This window comes from Solanum stenotomum, chromosome 8 (assembly GCF_019186545.1).
Source record: "Solanum stenotomum isolate F172 chromosome 8, ASM1918654v1, whole genome shotgun sequence".
In the NCBI taxonomy this organism is placed as follows: domain Eukaryota; kingdom Viridiplantae; phylum Streptophyta; class Magnoliopsida; order Solanales; family Solanaceae; genus Solanum; species Solanum stenotomum.
In genome coordinates this window covers 37,379,238-37,396,353 of record NC_064289.1, presented here as the reverse complement: position 1 = coordinate 37,396,353, position 17,116 = coordinate 37,379,238, and the positions used below count along the sequence as shown (strand labels likewise).

The following is a 17,116-nucleotide window of genomic DNA, read 5'->3' as shown; positions in this document are numbered from 1 at the left end:
TCACGGGAGCTATCACCTCTATATTGGCTTGAGCCGTCACGGTTTGAGCCAACACTTGAAAAGTGGACCTAAAATCTGCATTAGTCACATTATCAGCCAAAGGGTCAATCAGAGTTTGTGGTTGAGCTTGGGGATAAAAAAGGTAGGGCGTCAAGCTCTAGGTCTCAGGGGAGTGCTTCCGGTAACAGGACCTTCCCAACCTGTCCAAAGTATGGTAAAAACCATCCCGGTGAGTGTCTTGCAGGCAAGGAAGAGTTTTTTGGATGTCGTCAGTCTGGCCATAGGTTGAAGGATTGCCTTTCTACAAGGCAGTGGTAATGAGGTAACAACAATAGGGCTCAATCTATACCTCCCGCAACACTAGCAGGTCACCCAAATAAGCTGGGTGCTTCATCTTGTATAGGTGGCAGTCGGCGCCTAAACGTGTTGTATGCTCTCCAGGCTCGCCAAAAGCAAGAAGATTATCCTAATGTGGTCACCGGTATATTACAAGACATTTATTTAGATGATTATGCATTGTTAGATCTAGGGGCTACTAATGAGTCCACAATTTGGACTCATTTAGAGCTTTATTTGAATAGATTTAGTGCCCTCAAATGCATATTTTGTACCAACAACTGATGTAAATCCTTAAATTTTAGGTATTTGGATTGAGGAACAAAGCATGGATACTTTTTATAAAAAAGGAACAAAGCAACTCAAAGAATGAAGAAAAGAGGGCCTCAGGATCGCCTAACTCATTAGGCGAGTCGTCGAACGACATTTGTCTCGCCTAATGTTCCAGAGTGTCAAGCCCTGAAGGAGAAAATCTAGTTGGTGAGAGAAATGAGTAGTCAGCGAGTCGCCGAACGTTTCGGGGTTGCAGTGACATATCGCCCAAAGTTACAGAATCTGAAAATGCTTAAGGCCAAAGCAAAAAGGCGTTGGAATTGACCAAAGGGTAGGTGGCCGAGTGAATCGGCGATCCCGACTTACTGCGCCGACTGAACCTTTGCAGCACACTTTTTGACAACTATAAATAGTTGTTTAAATTTTTAGCCTAGTACCTGATTTTGTAGGGAATCTTATTATTATTTAGTTTTTTATGTTTAGAGCTTAGAACTGAATAGAGAGACAATATTTCCTTAGCTTTGAAGATTTGAAGATTTCCATTTCTAAGAAATTGGAAATGGATGTTGAAGATTCTTCATCTTAGACCTTTGTAAAGACTATATCTATCCTACCCAGTTGATGGAAACCCAACTCGGTAACGATTTTTACCTTTTTACTATGTCTAGCCAAAACACCAATTCTTGGGGTGTGATTATGTGATTATGGGTTGATTTAGCTGCTGGTGTTGTTAATTGATAGTTTATTTGTTGTTTAAAAGTGATTTTGTTCAGTAATTGTGGTTGAATTTAATGGGTTATAGTTGCGAATACAATCTTAACTTCATGTTTTTGGCTTGCGAGAGAGAGAGGTTTTAAAACCAAAATTACTGAATCGATGGTCTGTGGGTATTGGGTTGTCATGGGTTCAGCTCAAGAGAGTGAATCCTAAATCCTTTTCCTCACATTCAGCTCGAGAGAGTGAATGGACTAAAGCGAAGGCTGTGCTTCATTGCTACTTATTGGTGTTTGAGAGAAACCAATTTGATTCGGGGTAAATTATTTGAGAGAAAGTTTACCCCCACTAAAGTCTAGCTTATTCATTGATTTGTTGTTGGTTACTATTAATTGCAATTACCCGGTAGTTTACCTTGGCCCATAATCCAATCACATCCCAAGAATCCCATCTCCATATCTGTTTTTTTGTATTATTCACTATTTTAGTTCATGGTATAAACAAACTTCCTTTATATTTGATACTTGTGTCACCTATAATTTAAACCATGTTTTTCTTCGTAAATATTGTTAGCTATGATTAACTTGAGCATATTTATGCTTTTCTAGTGATTCTTGAGTACGAACCACTCACTTAGGACTCGACCCGAACTCACTAGTTGGGTTATATTACTATTGAATGATTGTTGATGCTTAGTATTGGATGAAATATCTTTGATAGCGTTACAGTTTAATCAATATGGAGTCCCTGCCGGGGAGTGGTGTTACTTGAGAATTTTTAGTTGAGTTGAATGTTGTTCTTGTTAGTTATAGTGATACTTACTTAATTTTTAGTTTTGTTTTGCTTGTTTGTGTTGAAACAGTAAAATTTAGTGTGAATGGTGATTGTGAGAAAATGGATCACCTTCCGATAGAAGTGATGAGGTTCAGGGATAATATCCTAACCTTCAAACAATTAGAAAGGGATATTTTTCATGAGTCGTGGCTGAGATTGAAAGAACTCTTCATACAATGCCCAACTCATGAGATTCCTGATTTAGTTCCACTGGAATTCTTCTATAGGATTCTTAGTTTCGGGAGCAAAGGATTAATTGATCAAATTATCCCGGGTGGTCTGATGCGACACTGCTATGAGACCATAGCCAAACTCCTTGATTGTGTGGCAAACAATAACAAGGAGACTGAGAAGGACCAACACTTGGTCACTTTGTTGAGTTAGCTGGATACCTTGGCCTATAAGGTCAAGGAATTAGAAGTGTTGTCCAAACAAAACGACAGATACATACCCCCTCATGAGTGGAGAAAGTCTAAGCAGAATGAGGGTAGACGTGTCGAGGATACACTGTTAATCATTCTCCATAAGATCAATAAGAAAAATAGAGTTCTAGAAGAGATGAAGAAGAATGTTAAAGTGCTAAATGAGATGATTAGCTCTCACTCCAGATCTATCCAGCTAATTGAAAACCTCGTGGGTCATATATGGCCTCATGACCACCTAAACAAACAAGAGGGGTTAATTAGTGACACTAAGTTCAACCCCAAAATATGAGATTGAGTGTGGACTTGAGTCGTACCATGACGTTAACTAAGGCACTTCTTGGGAGGCAACTCAAGGATTTACCTCTTTAATTTTGCTTTAAGAAATAATGGTGTGTTGTTTGTGTAGGTCGAAGTGTGGAAAGTGAGTGAAAAATGTAAATTGGTGAGCAAAAGGTCCATTCTGTGCATCACCGAAAAGGTCGGCGACCCCAACCTAGACCTCCGTTGGACTCAAGACAATTTCACAGTTGAGTTTGTACAACTCGGCGAGCCCAAAAAATTATTCGCAAATCACTGATTAGGTCGGCGATCCCGATCTAATCCGCCGTTTGTACCACCAAATCAACTGAGGGCCATGTAAAACTCAGCGAGGTAATCGACTACTCGGCGTATCGCCGAGTGGTTGGGTGAGCACGACTAATATCGCAGAATGGGCTAGAACCGGATGGTTTTTATAAGGCCAAATGTTCAAATTTTCAAATTCTTCACTTTCCCTTACGTCAAATCTTCACAAGCTCATACCCGCACCTTAGTTTATATATTTTTGCATTTATAGAAGTATCTTAATCATTGATTTGTGCTCGGATTGGGATTACATTGCTGCCTAGCATTTCAATATTAATTTATTCGGCATTAAAGGTTGGTTTTCCAAATCCCAAGTTTATTTTTGTTGAAGTTGTACTCATTTGCGACATTATTATCTTGATTGAAGTGTGATGGGTGTCTTTGATAGGATTAGAATGCTTAAATGCCTGTTTTAAATTGTTAATCTTGCCCGTAATGCTTGTATTGTCGAACTCCCATAATTTTGTGCTTTAAAATGTATTAAATCTTGTGGGGTTGTGTTTGCATGTTGTTTAGTTTGGTTGAGTGAAGTTTGAGTATCTCATATTTGTGCCAAATGACGTAATTTGCCCAATGGTAAAGAGGGTGACGTCCTTTTTAAGGGCAAACTTATTTAATTGGCCAAATTTGACAAAACCGGGAGAAGTCTAAGTCTCCTGAGGTAATGGGTGTTATGGGTCTTGCTTTAATTTTACTAATGCATTCTTTGATTTGGCTTTTGGGGGTTTCGGGGTTGAATTCGAGAAGTTAGGTTGAAAGTAGGCACGTTGGGTCATTTGGCGAGCTGGGTCGAGCTCGCTTAACCACCGACAGTTCATCAAAATTCCCCATCTTGCCTTTAATTTCATGTTGAATATGTCCTTGGGCTTTGTAACTTTCGGCAAGAAGCCTAAGGTCGCCGCAGGCACTCGGCGACTCGCCAAAAGACTTCTTGATCGTCTTTTGTCGCACCACTGTACCTTTTTGCACTGTAACTTTTGGCTGGTTAACCCTTGCTCGTCGAAAGCTATAGCTGAAAGGCCCTTCAAATTGCCGACATGCCAGCATTGTAGAGCCAATCCTTTAGGCAAGTCCGATCTAGCTCGCGAAAGTGATTCGGCGACTCGCCGACTGGTTGGGCGAATATGTCCATAACTATTTTTCTGTGCTTGTGTTTGAAGTTTTTCTAACTTTTTCCTAATGTTTTTCAAATATGGTACAAACAAATATAGCATTCCACCCTGGAAAAGAGTACGGGGTATCACTATAAATGAAGAGGGATCAAATCCTCCATAGAAAGGCAGACAAGAGCCTCCTCCAGGTGACAAAAGGTAAGGGCAAGAGCCCAATATCCGATAGGGTGACTACTGGTTCCCAAGCTGCTTTATCTGAGCCTGACGATGACCACCCTCTACAGTTCCGGTGGTCTGATCTATGAGCCAGATCTCACCTTGACTCAGCCAGAGTTCCCCAGTTCCAACATCAGCAAACTCAATACTAGCTCCAGCACCTCCCGTGGCTCCTGTGCCACCTGCATTCATCCTCCCAGGCCTCTAAACTGGTTAAAAGGTGATGATTTATGAACCATCTTAGAGGAAAAGTTGCTCTCGACAAAAGGCCTGGAAGACAAGTACTCATATATGAGGGACAGCCTCCACTACCATAGATTTGATCAGTTTACCATCCCCCAAGGCCCTTACATTCCTTCATGGGTTCGGGTGTTCTATACAGCCTACAGTGACTTGGTCCCAAAAAGAAAGAAAAAGGTGAGCGAGTTTAGACCGGTGAAGTGTGTCATAGTACGGGGAAAGGAAGTTGGGTGCAATAGTGAGTACATAAACAATGTACTGGGTAGAGCTCTGCAGTCTATGTAGCCTTATGCTGGATTGACTGTTGCTCAATCCTTACAAGATTTGAAAGACAGGTTGGCACCTTTGATTTTTGATACCACCCCGAGGTGGATCGAGGCGGGAGCACCTATTGAGAAGAGGGACTTGAGTGTTGCTATTCGGTTCTGGTTTAGCTTTATCAACAACACCATTATGCCATCCCAGAACAAGTCTATCCTCAATTATCCTAAGGCGGCATGCCTTGGGTCTATCATATCCTATAGGAGCATCGACATGGGACTCCTTATTGAGCAGGAGATGTCCATGAGAACCAAGCAGAGGCAGACCTCCTTGCCATTCCCAGTCTTGATCACTGAATTATGTCGACGTGCAGGAGTGCCCCAGGAAGATACGATAGATATTGATGTTACCCTATCTTCCTCCACTGACATTCGATGCTTTGAGGCTGAGTATACTCATGATGAGGCTAATAGAAAGAGAGTAGCTCCAACAGATACTTTTTCGGAGGTTAATGTTAATTCTATACCTGCAGAGGCATATGTGCCTATTCCGGCCTCCAGGTCTTCAGATACTTCTGACCCTCCTTCCCCATCTTCACAGGCTCCAGGTACCTCTACTTCCTCTAGCAGACCAAGATTACTTAGGCGATGATCCTGAAGATGGGGCATCTGGCCCATTCAGCTGACGTAAGGGAGACTATGTTAGAGAGATATGTTCCATTGATGATTGAAGATACTATTCTAGCTGCTCTGACCCCCCTCTGGGATTCTATTGATGATCTGGCTACTAGAGTCACAACTTATGAGAGCAGGTAGAGGGAGACCTCTGAGGTTACGACTTTAAAAGCTGAGGTAGCATACTTGAGGAAGGACGTAGACTATTTGAACTCTATCGACTTCACTTTATTAGTGGAGGCTGCAGATGATTTATAACACCTGAGACTTTAGAGATTTCTCTGGCTGCCACCGAAGATGTACACAGGATGAGGTAGAAGTTGATGAGTTGAATGCTGAGATCGACGATGAGCAGATAGAGATACGAGAAGAGAGCATAAATGGAAACTTGTCGGATCTTGTAGAGACGATCACGCAGTCGGTGATCCAGACATCACTGACCGAGACTTCTATGGAAGCTCCTAGTGGGTCTGGTACTGCTGTTCCTTCTAAGGTGACTCCGGGCACTGATGCCCAAGTGCAGACTGATGCACCGGGCACTGATGCTCAGACAGATGGAGCGACTATGTAGAAAGGATCCCCTTTTTACCTCTCTCTCTGTCTTACTTTATTATATTTTCTGGATATTTTTGTTTGCCTTTGAGTACAAATGACTTTATTTGTGGTGGGGTGAGGCCTACCTTTTGTGTGATTTTTTGTGAATATTGATGTTTTGTTTATATATTTGGGTTTTTGAGCTGAAATTGTGTTCTTACACTACTTTTTGTGGAAGGTTTGAGATTGTTTCTCCTTGTTTTTAATTGTAAATGATTTTTGACCCCTTCTGAAATTTTTTGCCACTTCTTGTTTATGTTGAAAGTGACTGATCTTTTTCCAATTTGAGTATTGGTTTTTATCAATACCAATGACTTGAATAGTGCTCATAATCGAATAAGAATGAATGTGCAGCTAGGATGTGGCCAAATGAAGTTGCATAGCCAATATGTGAACTTTTTGCATCTCGTTCTGAGTAGCCAGGTATCAAATTGAGTCTCTTGTGATTACATTGCACACTAGCGAAATTGTGGATTCTTGTTTGACTTTGGTGTCAATATCTTGTGTGATGATCTTACCATGAACCATGTGTGATGACACCTAGAATTTTCCCCGTTTGTCCGGCTGACTAACTTATGAAATCTCTTGATATGATCTTAAGCAACTTTAAAGAGTGTGAAATAATTTGACATTATACCTCTTTTGTAGCCTGCCTTGTGAGTGTGTGAATCTCTTTTGAGCACCCTTTGAGCCCCCTTTGAGCCTTAACCTTTTCTTGGAAGAAGCTTGATGAAAACATTATGACATTTTCTTGATCCAATACCCACAATCCTCATGATTTGTGATTTGTTTGAATAGCCAACTTAGGCTAAAAGCCTAAGTTGGGGTGTGGTGAAAAGAGAAGGTAAATCAAGACGTGCAAGAAAGTCCCCTTTTACCCATGTTTTGAGAAAAATGAAACCCCTCCATACAAAAAAAAATTGAAAAAGAAGAAAAGAATGAAAGAGAAAAAGAAAGAAAAAGTTTTGGATAAAGTTGTGAAAATGCAAAAAGAAATGGGGTTTCCAATAATCCATAGAAAGTGGATAATGGGATGATTTGTAAACACGAATGAAAAATGATGAAGAAAAAGGAAAGGAAGTGTTGTTCACACCACATTTCATGAGGACTATAGCCATTGAGCCTAAATGAACATACCTTTGCACTCATCCCCAATACAAGCCTTGAAAATACCTTTTGATCTTGAGCGAGCGGAAACAAATGTTGGTTGGAAAATACAGGTAAACCTATGGGTTAAGTCATACATTGTGTTCATCTTTGTGAGTGTGAGCGTTGCATTTGATTTCAGAACTTTAAATTGTTAAACCATTGTATGTGAGTATGGAATCAATCTTTGTGTGAGGGCATTTGAGTACCTTTGTTGAGCTTGAACCTGCATTTGAAGCAAATATTGTGAACTTCAGATTCTTTGATAATGCTGAGTCACAACTTGAGCCTTTGAGTGCACAATTAATCCTTGCATGAGTAAGTTGAGTCTTGTTGTGTGCATTCATGATTGAATCTTGTGAAGCACTGTTTGAGACATCCTTTTTGAAGTGTTGAACTTGCGTTTTACTTGAGGACAAGCAAAAGTTAAGTTGGGGGTGTAGATGAGTCCACAATTTGGACTCATTTAGGGCTTTATTTGAAAAGATTTAATGTCATCAAATGCATATTTTGTACCAATAACTGATTTAAATCCTTGATTTCATGTATTTGAATTGAGGAACAAAGCATGGACACTATTGAGCAAAAAGAAACAAGGCAACTGAAATAATGAAGAAAAGAAGGCCTGCGGATCGCCTAACCCATTGGGCGAGTCACCAACCGACCTTGGTCTCGCCTAATGTTCGAGAGTGCCAAGCCCTGAATGAGAAAATCTAGTCGGCGAGAGGAAGGAGCAATCGGCGAGTCACCGAACGGTTCCGCAATGCAATGCCATATCGCCCAAAGTTACAGAACCTAAAGATGCTGAAGGCCAAAGAAAAAAGGCGATGGAATTGACCAAAGGGCAAATCGCCGAGTGGATCGGCGATCCCGACTAACTGCGCCGACTGAACCTTTGTAGCACACTTTTCGACAACTATAAATACTTGTTTAAATATTTAGCTTAGTACCTGATGTTTAAGGAATCATATTATTATTCAGTTTCTGAAGTTTAGCGATTAGAACTGAATAGAGAGACAATATTTCCTTAGCTTTGAATATTTCCATTTATAAGAAATTTTAAGTGGTTGTTGAAGATTCTTCATCTTAGACCTTTTTATAGACCATATCAATCCTACCCAGTTGATGGAAACACAACTTGGTAACGAACCTTTTTACTATGTCTAGCTAAAACCCAAATTCTTGGGGTGTGATTATATGATTATGGGTTGATTTAACTGTTGGGTATTGTTAATTGATAGTTTATTTGCTGTTTAAAAGTGATTTCATTCAGTAAATATGGTTGAATTTAATGGGTTGTAGTTGCATATACAATTTTAACTTCGTGATTTTGGCTTGCTCAAAAGAGAGGTTTTAAAACCAAAATTACTGAATCGATGGTCTGTGGGTATTGGGTTGTCATGGGTTCAGCTCGAGATAGTAAATCCTAAACAATTTTTCATACATTCAGCTCAAGAGAGTGAATGGACTAAACCGAAGGCTGTGCTTCATTACTGCTTATTGGTGTTCGAGAGAAACCAATTTGATTCGGGGTAAATTGTTCAAGAGAAAGTTTACCCACACTAAAGTCTAGCTTATTCACTAATTTGCAGTTGTTTACTATTAATTGCAATTACCTGATTTTTTACCTTGGTACATAATCCAATCACATCCCAAGAATCCCGTCCCCATATCTGTATTTTTGTATTATTTACTATTTTAGTCAATAGTATAAACAAACTCCCTTTATATTTGACACTTGTGTTGGCTATAATTTAAACCATGTTTTTCTTCAATAATGTTTTTAGCTATGATTAACTTGATCATATGTATACTATTCTATTGATTCTTGAGTATGAACCGCTCCTTTGGGACTCGACCCGAACTAAGTAGTTGGGTTATATTACTATTGAATGATCACTGATGCTTAGTATTCGATGAAGTATCTTTGATAGCGTTACACTTTAATCAGCTACACTGTCTTTTGTAACTCCCTATATAGTAGTAAACGTCGGTGTCAGTCCAGAAACTCTTCCAGAACCCTTCTCTGTCTCTACTCCTGTTGGTGACCCAGTTATAGTTAGACGGGTATACAAAAATTGCCATGTCTCGGTCTCACAGAATGTTACTTCAGCAGATCTTATCGAGTTAGAAATTGTAGATTTCGACATCATTGCTGGCATGGATTGGTTACATTTGTGTTATGCCTCAGTCAATTGCAGAACTAGAATCGTTAGGTTTCTATTTCCGAACAAGCCAGACTTAGAGTGGAAGGGTAGTATCTCAGTGCCTAAGGGTCGATTTATCTCTTAGTTAAGGCTAGAAAAGGGAATATGTATCATCTTGTTCGGGTTAGGGATTCAAACTCTGAAACCCCCTTACTTTACTGGGGATTGCATACTAGTTACTCGTTTTGCCTCACTGTGCTTTGAATAGCCCTACTTTCGAACCTCTCCTGGAGGCAATGATAAATCACTTAAGACCGTTAATGTTCCATCTAATTCAAGAATAAGCCCTTCTTAATGTCTTGCTTTTCACATGTGTTTTCTTTGAAATTGGAATTCCAACCAAGTTCCCTTCCCAAAGAGGGAACAAGTTGGTGCGACTGATTAAAGAAGAAGGACAACACACAATTCAGTCCCAGTAGTAAATGAGTTTCCAGAAGATCTTCCCGGAGTTCCTCCTGAAAGGGAAATCAACTTCAGAATAGATCTCCTTCCAGATACTCAGCCTATTTAGATTCCTCCTTACAGGAAGGCTCCAGTCGACCTGAAGGAATTTAAAGAGAAGTTGAAAAACCTTCTAGATAAGGGCTTCAATAAACCTAGTATCTCTCCATGGGGTGCTCCAGTATTGTTCGTGAAAAAACAAGATGGTTCTCTCAGAATGTGCTTGGACTATCGACAGTTGAACAAAGTCACAATCAAGAATAAGTATCCCATCCCCAAGATTGATGACTTGTTCGACCAACTTCAGGGTGCTAGTTGCTTTTCTAAGATAGACCTCAGATCCCGCTATCATCAGCTCACAGTCAAAGATAGTGACATTTCAAACACGACTCTAAGAACTCGGTATGGTCAGTATGAATTTGTAGTTTTGTCTTTTTTACTAACAGATGCTACTGGACCTTTCATGGACATAATGAACCGGGTGTTCAAACAGTATTTAGACTTGTTCGTTATCATCTTTATCGATGATATCCTCATTTATTCCCGAAGTGAGGAGAGCATCTGACTCATATGAGAGTTGGTATGCAAGCTCTCAAATATCGCCAGTTATTCACTTATTTCAGCAAATGTTAATTCTGGTTGTAGTCGGTCGCTTTCCTTGGTTATGTGGTATATAGCGAAGGGATCCGAATGGATTCTCAGAAAATTGAGGTAGTACAACACTGGCCCATACCCACATCTCCAGGAGATATCAGAAGTTTCTTGGGTTTGGCAGGTTATTACAGGAGATTTGTTAAAAGATTTTCATCCATAGCTTCCCTATTGACCAGGTTGACTTAGAAGAAGGTCAAATTTTAATGGTAAGATGAGTGAGAGAAAAACTTCTCAGAATTGAAGACTAGGTTGACTACAACTTCGGTTTTGACTCTAACAAATTGTTTAGATGGTTATGTGATTTATTCTGATGTATCCAGAGTCGGCCTAGGTTGTGTGTTGATGAAGTGAGGTAAGGTCATAGCTTATGCTTCTGTACAACTTAAGGTCCAATAAAAGAACTACTCGACTTATGACCTCGAGCTTGCAGCCATAGTATTTGCCCTAAGGATTTGGAGACACTACATGTATGGTGTTCATGTTGATGTATTCACAGATCATAAGAGCCTCTAGTAAGTGTTTACCCAAAAAGAGTTGAATCTTCGTCAAAGGAGATGGCTTAAATTCCTTAAGGACTATGACATGAATGTGCTTTTCCCTTCTGGTAAGGACAATGTAGTGGCGGATGCTCTCAGTAGACTGTCTATGGGTAGTGTAGCACATGTTAAGGAATAAAAGAAAGAGTTAGCCAAAGATATTCACCGGCTTGCTCACTTAGGAGTTTGCCTTATGGACACATCACATGGTGGTATGATAGTTTAGAATGGATCGAAAATTTCATTGGTAGCGGAAGGAAAAACATGACAGTGATCCTATATTACTTCACTTGAAAGGTGCAGTTCATCAGCAGAAAGTTGAGGTTTTCTTACAACGCGAAGATGATGTACTTAGTTACCTTGGTAGCTTATACATTCCTAATGTGGTTGAATTGAGGCAGCAGGTCCTTACAGAAGCTCATAACTCTAGGTATTTCATTCATCCAAGTGCTACTAAGATGTACCGCGATCTATGGGAAGTCTTTTGGTAGAACGACATGAAGAGGGACATAGAAAACATTTTGACTAAGTATCCTAATTGTCAACAGGTTAAGGTAGAACAGTAGGAACCTAGAGGTATGACTCAATAGATGAGCATTCCTACATAGAAGTGGGAAGTGAGAAACATGGACTTTATTACGGGTTTACCTCATTCTCGCAGACAACATAACTCCATTTGGGTAATAGTGGATAGAGTTACTAAGTCTGCTCCCTTCTTGGCTATCAAGACTAAACATTCAACGAAGGACTACGCCAAACTCTACATCCATCAGATAGTCAGGTTGCATGCGGTTCCCTTGTCTATCATCTCAGATAGAGGTCCTCAGTTTACCTTTAAATTTATGGGAATCATTTCATTAAGGTCTTGGTCCTCATGTGAATCTAAGTACTACATTTCACCCACAGACGGATAGTCAGGAAGAATATACCATTCAGACCTTAGAGGACATGTTGAGAGCTTGTGTGATCTATTTCAAGGGCAGTTGGGATAATCACCTACCTCTCATAGAGTTCGCTTATAATAATAGCTTCTATTACAGTATTCAGATGGCCCTGTATAAGGCACTTTATGGGCATATATCCAGGTCCCGATTGGTTGGTTTGAAGTAGGTGAAGCAGCCTTGATAGGGCCAGATTCAGTTTACGAGGCTATAGAAAACATTTAGCTCATCAGAGATAGACTAAGGACAGTCCAAAGTCGAAAGAAGTCCTATGCAGATGTTAGGAGAAGGGACTTATACTTTGAAATCGATGATTGGGTTTTCCTGAAGGTATCACCTATGAATAGGGTGCTGAGATTCGGTAAGGAAGGGAAGTTAAGTCCTAGATACGTAGGTCCTTAAAGAATCCTGAAAATGGTTGGTAATGTGGCTTACGAGTTGAAGTTGCAGCAGAAATAGTAGGGGTTCATCTAGTTTTTCATATATCTTTGTAAAGAAGTGTGTGGGTGATCTGGCATCGATAGTACCATTACTGAGTGTTGTTATGAATGATAGTCTCACTTATGAAGAGGTGACAATTGAGATTCTTGACCGTTAGGTTCGTAGGTTGAGAAATAAAGAAGTAGCTTTGGTGAAGGTTTTGTGGAGGATTCAGTCCGTAGAGGGAGCTACTTGGAAAGCAGAAGCTGCCATGAAGTCCAAGTATCCTCACCTCTTTCTTTCCGATTTCGTTATAGCTTGAGGTAATAGTTCCTGTGCAGTCTATTAGTATACTCTTATGTAAAGTCCATCTCAGTATCTTGTTCCTTTAGCTGTTTTTGCATCTCAGCATATTTGCATGTTCTTGGAACACAGTTCAGTGAGTTATGAGTTACAAGTACTTAGTGGTAGGGTTTGCAGCTCCTTCTCTTCATATTCAACTTGTTTAGACCTCATTGGAGGATGAATGTTCTCAAAGGGGATATATTGTAGCACCTCAGACTCAAGAAAATAGAAAATGCAGCTTTCCAGAATCTGGTGTCAAAACCAACGAAAACCACCCACGGACCGTAGATAGAACCACGGACGTCCCGTGGTTCAGTCCCTATCTTAGGAGAATTTCAGAATCTAAAGATGACACCTACAACCATGAATCACGGTACGTTGATTGATTCACGGACCGTAGGTTAGATCCATCATTGGGGTCCAGAGTTTGATGGTGTTTGATCCCACCCACGGTCGACAAGTACTATCTGTGGTTAGACTTAGGGACCGTAGGTGAGGGTCCGCAACCAATTGGAGCGAAATGGTTTTTGGATCAACTTCAAACAGTCATATTCTTTTGCATAAAATGAATTAGGTGGCCCATGACCTATCATATTAGTGATTCTTGAATTCTCTTTCCAACACCACCGAGTTTGCTAAAATCCCATCTTAGAGTAAAGAGTTATGCTCGTTTTAGTAAAGCCATGTTGAGAAGACAATAAACCATGACCGCAGTCGTTGGTTGGTAGTCCAAACGAAGGTCCGTAGATCCTTCGGTGGATGGACTTTGTCAGCTTTTACGTTAGGGTCATTTAAGTGTTTTTCCTAGGCGTTGGGGACCTTAAATTGCGTCGTTCAATGCCTAAACTACGTGATGAGTCCACAAATTGGACTTATTCAGGGCTTTAATTTGATAGAATTAGTGTCCTCAAATTCATATTTTATCTCAATATCAGATGAAAACCCTTAAGTTTTAGGTGTTTGGAGTTTTAGGGAAAGTATGGACACTACTTAGCAAAAAGGAACAAAAGTAGCTAAAAGAACGAAGAAATGAAGATCTGAGAATCGCCGAATCCGTTCGGTGAGTCGCCAAAAGGTCTTATCCTCGCCTTTTGTTCGAATGTGCTGAGCCCTAAAGGAAGCGATCAAATTGGCAGTGAAAAGGAGCAGTCGGCATGTCACCGAGAAGTTCTGCGAAGCAGTACTATGTCGCCCAATGATCCAAAACACAACGATGCTGAAGGATAGAAGAAGACAGTGATGAAACCTACCAAAGGGCGGATCGTCGAGATGATCGGCGATCTAGACTAACTTCGCCGAGTGATCCTTAGAAACACATTTTCATAAAACTTTAAATACTTGTTGATGTTTTGTAGCTTAGCATCAACATAGAAATTATTATTAGTAACTTTTATTAATAATTTTTAACATGAGACTTAGAATATTGTCTCTAAGCTTGGAGAGGGTTTTGAAGAACATGAAGATTCAAAGGGTTTCAACTCCAAGATATTGGACTTGGGTTATGTGGATTCTTCACTTTTGACTTGTTTTAAGATGTAATATTTCATACCCATCGATGAAAACTAAGATTGGTATACATTCTTTCATCTTTTATATGTATAGCTAAAACCCCAATTCTTCGGGTATGATTTTGTGAATATGGGTTAGATTAATTGTTGGGTCTTGGTTACTGATGGTTTATTTGTTGTTTAGATGTGATTTCGTTTAGTAGTCGTGGTGGAACTTAATGAAATTGTAGTTGCAAATATGATTTCACCTTTGTGTTTTTGGCTTGTTCGAGAGAGAGGTTGTTAAACTAAGACTACTAAATTGATGGCCGATGGGAATGGGTCGACATGAGGTTCAGCTCGAGAAAGTGAGTGGGCTAAGGCGGAGGCTGTTTTTCATGCGGCAAGTGGGTGTCAGAGAGGAACCCATTTGATTCGGGGTAAGTTGCTCGAGAGAGAATTTACCCCCACTATAGTCTAGCCTAGTCACAAATACTCAACGAATTTACTATCAAAAGCATGTACCCAATAGTCTAGTCTACCCCGTATTCCTATCACATCCCAAGAATCCCATCTCTTTGATTTGTACTCCTCTTATTTCTCCTGATTTTGCTCTTACTTTCTTAAGAACTAGCCATTGCTAATTGGCACTCCTGTCAAACCCTTGAATTTGTCGTATCTTCATTCGATAAAGTCTTTAGCTATGGTTAGTTTTAGTACTTTCGCGCTTAACCACTAATTATCAGGAACCACTCCCTTGGGACTCGACCCCAACCCTTTGTTGGGTTATTTTACTATTGTACGATCGTAGACACTTGCATTGGAAGTTGTGTCTTGATTACTCAAACATCAATATGGCACCGCTGCCGAGGAGTGTTGTTACGTGAAAATTTTTTGTTTAGACGAATTTTGCTTTTGATAGTCGTAGTTTACTAACTTTATTTCTAGTTTTGTTTTGCTTTGAAGTTGTTGATGTAAGTAGATACCCTGTGCATGGCTAAGGGAAATGGTAGCAACTCGGCTGAGACTAGTCAAGAAGTTGAGAGGGACTTCAAGTTAACCACACTGGTAACTTAGCTGAGTGAGTTAGCCACCAAAATATCAGAGGTGGAAAACCAATGCAAGAGCCAAGGGAGGTACAGACCCAGTCATGAGCGAAAACAGTCTAGAGACAGGGAAAATAATCGTGTCGAGGACAAACTCCAAATCATTCTCCAAAAAATCACCGAACAAGATCGAAGGTTGGAACAGATGCAGGAGAATATTGAAGTGTTGAATCAAATAATTGTCTCCCAGTCTAGATCGATTCAGTTGATCCGGACACTCATGAGTTATGCAGTGCCTTTTCTTCACTCAAATGAACTATTGAGGTTACCTAGTAGTACTAGGACCAACCCCACCAATGGAGAGTGAATAAGGACTTACGTTGTGCCACAAAGTTAACTAAGGCGCTTCTTGGGAGGAAACCCAAGGGTTTAGATGCTTTTGTTTGATTTTATAAATAATGGTGTGTTAGTGGTGCAGGTTTAACTACTGAAAGTGTTTGGAAAATGCATAATTGCCTAGTAAAATGGTCAGTCGGCGAATCGCCGAAATGGTCGGCGTGCCTGAATTGACCCGTCGTTCGGCTCAACTCAAATTTAATTAAGAGCCTATAAAACTCAGTGAGCCCAAGAAGAAGTTCGAAGTATCGTCAAGTACTATGTTGCGTAATGATCCAAAACACAACAATATTGAAGGATAGAACAAGACGGCAATGAAACCTACCAAAGGGCAGATCGCCAAGCTTATCGGCGATCTCGACTAACTTCGTCGAGTGATCCTTCACAACACATTTTCTGAAAACTATAAATTCTAGTTGAGTTTTGTAGCTTAGCATCAGAGTAGAAATTATTATTAGTAAGTTTTATTATTAAGTTTTAACATGAGACTGAGAATATTCTCTCTATGCTTGGAGAGGGTTTTGAAGAACTTGAAGATTCAAAAGGTTTCAACTCCAAGATTTTGGACTTGCATCTTGTGGATTCTTCAATTTTGACTTGTATTAAGACTTAATCTTGCATACCCATTATTGGAAACTGATATTGGTATACATTCTTACCTGTTTTACATGTGTAGCTAAAACCTCAGTTCTTAGGGTGTGATTTTATGAATATGGGTTAGATTAATTGTTGGGTCTTGTTTGCTGATAGTTTATTTGTTGTTTAGATGTGATTTAATTTAGTATTTGTGGTGGAACTTAATGAAATTGTAGTTGCAAATACGATTTCACCTTTGTGTTTTCGGCTTGCTCGAGAGAGATGTCGTAAAACTAAGACTACTTAATTGATGGCCGGTGGGAGTGGGTCGACATGAGGTTCATCTCGAGAGAGTGAACCCTAATCCTTCTCCTACACACTCAGCTCGAGAGAGTGAGTGGTCTAAGGCAGAGGTTGTTCTTCATCCGGCAAATGGGTGTTTGAGAAGAACCCATTTGATTCGGGGTAAGTTTCTCAAGAGAGAATTTACCCCACTATAGTCTTGCCTAGTCACAAATACTCAACATATTTACTATCAAAAGTATGTACCCAATATTCTAGTCTACCCTGTACACTTCTTATTTCTGCTAGTTTTGCTCTTTATTTTCTTAAGAAGCC

The 17,116-nt window shown here is 40.0% G+C and overlaps 1 protein-coding gene across 1 annotated transcript in view; it reads left to right on the top strand.

The window, feature by feature from the left end:
* Nucleotides 1-17,116, top strand: part of LOC125873377 (vacuolar protein sorting-associated protein 27) — a 1,193,133-nt gene that overhangs the window by 17,901 nt on the left and 1,158,116 nt on the right. The window lies entirely within an intron of this gene.